This window comes from Moschus berezovskii, chromosome 14 (genome assembly GCF_049115385.1).
Source record: "Moschus berezovskii isolate FMDL1 chromosome 14, NW_MosBer_1.0, whole genome shotgun sequence".
Lineage (NCBI taxonomy): Eukaryota > Metazoa > Chordata > Mammalia > Artiodactyla > Moschidae > Moschus > Moschus berezovskii.
In genome coordinates, this window is record NC_142473.1 from 52580639 (window position 1) to 52584599 (window position 3961).

General features: G+C 38.5%; 1 pseudogene; it reads left to right on the plus strand.

Moving 5' to 3' along the window:
• The first annotated feature begins 1050 nt into the window (after positions 1 to 1050).
• LOC129553613 (hemoglobin subunit beta pseudogene) lies at positions 1051 to 2229 on the plus strand (annotated as a pseudogene).
• Positions 2230 to 3961: the final 1732 nt, after the last annotated feature.

Consider the following 3961-nt stretch of genomic DNA (forward strand, 5'->3'; position numbering starts at 1 on the left):
TTGCCTTTCGTTACATTATTTTCCCTTCTCCTAACCCTTCTTCCGTCCTTCCTTCCTCGGTCCTCTCTTTCCTCTTTTCGTCCTTCCTTCCTTTCTTCCAGGTATGCTGGTATGTGTATATTTGTATATCATTATAGTATTATTTTGAATTGAGAATAATGAAATTTGATTTGAATCTTCATTCCTGGGTCCATTTTCACTTTTTTCCTGAGGATGCAGATGTGGAAATTTCTGCACTTGGTGTTTTCCCAGAAATCCTGTCAGACTTTATCAAGCTGAATAAGATAAATCTTGTTTGTAATTCCTCTACATTTTCTCTACAGTCATATCATAAGTATCAGATATTTTTATTTATTTCTCATTAAATTATTCCCATTATCATTCATGCTCCATAAACCTAGTTCAGTAGCTGCTAAATAATTTATTATTTTTCATTAACTTGATGGAGATTTAGTTCAATGAAGGGATGGGTGAAGAAAGATTTTTGTGGCTCAAAGTATTTATACAAGGAGAAAGAAAGTAAGTTAAATCTATGACAAAATATTTATCCATTTCAACCTCTTACAAATATTTCCAGGAACAAAGTGAAGCTCCATACAAAGTCAACTTGATAAAATATTTCCTTTCTAGGTCTTAATTTTCTGACTTATTAATTCAACTTTTGAAATTCATAGATAAACTATAATTCATAGGCTTGACTGTAAGATACATTACACAATATCAGACTAAAATATTTATGCGTAAATGAGACTGGGAATATATTTGTAGAGGCGATGGATGGATGAAGGAAATGAAACTAAGAGATAGGAAGAGGAAGAGTAGAGTTTCTGAGTCTAGACACACTGGATCAGCCAATCACAGATGAAGGGCACTGAGGAACAAGAGTGCATTGTACATTCCCCCAAATCAATGAACTTGTGTTATGCCCTGGGCTAATCTACTCTCAGAAGCAGAGAGGGCAGGAGGCTGGGTGGGGTTCACAAGGAAGACCAGGGCCCCTGATGCTTACACTTGCTTCTGACACAACTTGCAGCTGCACAAATACACATCATGGTGCATCTGACTCTTGAGGAGAAGTCTACTTGTCACTGCCCTATGGAGCAAGATAAGGGTGGAAGAAGTTGGTGTTGAAACCCTAGGCAGGCAGGTATTCAGCTTACAAGGCAGGCTGGAGGAGAGTGAATGTCAGCTGGGCAAGTGGGGACAGAGCCATCGCCTGAGATTCTGGCAGGCACTGACTCCCTCTGTCCTTATGCTGTTTTCACCCCCTAGGCTTCTGGTTGTCTAGCCCTGGAATCAGAAGTTCTTTGAGTCCTTTGGGAACTTGCCCTCTGCTGATGCTATTATGGGCAACGCTAAGGTGAAGGCCCATGACAAGAAGATGCTAGACACCTTTACTGAACACCTGAAGCAAGTCAACCACCTCAAGTGTGTCTTTGCTTTGCTGAGTGAGTTGCACTGTAAGAATCTGCATGTCAGTCCTGAGAACATCAGGGTGAGTCTATGGGACCCTTTTCTCTGTCTTTTTGTGTGTGTGGTCAAGTGCCAATTATGGGGAGAGAGTTAAGCAGCAGAATACAGTTCAGAATGGAGAAGAGGTCTTCTGGTTATATCACTATAGATTCCTCCGGACCATTTAGTTTCCTTTACCTTCTTTGTTCCCAGCCATCATTTCCTCTTACTCAATCTTGCTTTTTTCTGTTTGTGCTTTACAATATCTTCTTTTTATTTAAACATTTTGAGTGTTTAAAAACACTTTTATATTTTAAGTCACTAAAATGTTTACCTCATTCTTTCCCCTTACCTCTTCCTTTTAAAGCAAGGAAGACAAAATGATGTATTGCTTCCTGAAATGGTTCAAAGGAATAAAAAATGACAACAGGCTATGGACTAAGGCAGAAAGGCAGAAACATTTCTAAGAATAAGTTCAGGCTCATATGGGTGGCTTCACATCAGTAATAACATTTACACTTCAGTCATCTTTCTACTTTTATTCTAGGGGCACAGCTTTGGATGAGATTGAAATACTCTTTAGTCTGAATTGGCTGCCTCTGCTAACCATGTCCTTGTTTTTTTGTCCCTTCCACACAGCTCCTTGGCAAAATAATTACCTTGGCTCAAAACTTTGGCAAAGAATTCACCCTGGAGTTCCTGGCTGCTTATCAGAAGGTGGTGGCTGGTGTGGCTAATGCCCTCACCTACAAATGGGATCCTGGCCATTTCCTTTAAAAAAAAAAAAGAAAGAAAATTTATTGTTAATTGATTGATGATTGGTTTACAACATTGGTAGTCTTAACAAGACCTTATATACTTTTTCGATTAGTTACTAACAATAGAAAGATCTCATCAAATTCTCTCCCACAAAATACATTTTAACATAACAGGATTAGTCAGAAGGTTCTTAAGAAGGAGAACGGGGTCCTCAAGCAAGATGAATTGTTGTTATATAATCATTAGTACAAAGTTAAGGAAAAACATACCCTTGAGCAAGATGAATTGTTTGTTGTTTAATCATTAGCTCTGGGCTTAAAGAAAGTTAATCTTAAAGATTGTTGTCATAACAGCTCAGAGTTTAAGAAAAAATGTCTTATGTGATGAAGACAATGTAATGTAGAAAAAACATTTGTCCTTTTCTCCTCCTCGAGAGCCCCAGACCCCTTGAGCACCCTGGATTCCTTATCAATCTACCAAAGAATTGACTCTCCAATTGGAAGACCTGATTTCCCTAGATTCTTCTATTTTTTTTTAACAATTTAACTTTTTAAGTCATTTTTGAGTTGCAATATTGCTTCTGTTGTTTTCTATGTTCCTGTTTTCAGGCCACAAGGCATGTTGGATCTTAGCTCCCTGAGCAGAAATAGAACCCTCACCCTCTGCATTAGACTAAGCCTTAAACACTAGACTGTTAGGAAAGTGCCAGTATCTCCCCAGATTTTAACTTCTGAACTTGGGGAAATAATATTCACCCTCAATGGTATGTCTTCCACCTAATAAAGAACTTTCAGCACAATTTCCTGATTCAATTTACTCATCCCCCCCCCCCCCCCGCCCCAAAGATATGGGAAAGTTCCTAAGGATCTACAGATAGGGAGCCTTTGTGTCTAATACAGATACTTCCCTTCATACGCTCCATACTCCCCTTGCCTGCACATTGTAGGCAACGATACAGCATTACATCAGTTGTTCCCAATCTATTGTATAATCTCCCTCTCCCACTTGCCCCAAATCACCTCCACAATTAACCCCAACCTCCCATTTCAGGTAAAGCTCAGTGCTCACCTAACACTTGCTTGAATCTTTTGACCCTGGCCTCAGTGAAATTTCCAGTATTGCCTAAGGAAATCCTTCCAAACCCTCCCAATCCACATTTTTCACATTTCTTCCTGTCCAGCATACTCACCCTGTGTGCTGTATAAGGGTTTCTGCCTTTTGTACTATCCTACATGATTGCCATGTCTTATACAGCAAATCCACCATAGACAGAAAAGGTATGTTATTAAGTGAAATAATCAATGACTGAACAATTATTTCTTGTCTCAAAACTCTTGGGAGTAGAGGACGATCTGAAAAATAGGCTGTTGAACAGTGTTTCTCTGGTGTTAGTGCTACAGTATACAATGAGGAAGCACACAGGAAAGTAAATCACTGATTAGATATCTGCTTTCTGATTATAGGTAATACAGTATCTTTAGAAAAATTTTAACTTTTTATTTTATATTGGAGTATATCCAATTAAAACTGTTGTGATAGTTTCAAGTGTACAGCAAAGTGACTAAAACATATATATATATACATGTTTCCATTCTCCTCCAAACTTCCTCCCATCCAGGCCAGTAAATATAATTGATCAGACTTCCCTGTGCTATTCAGTAAGACCTTGTTGGTTATCCACTTTAAAGATAGCAGTGTGTACATGTCCATCCCAAACTCCCTAATTAACTATCCTTTGTGAAATTATTTT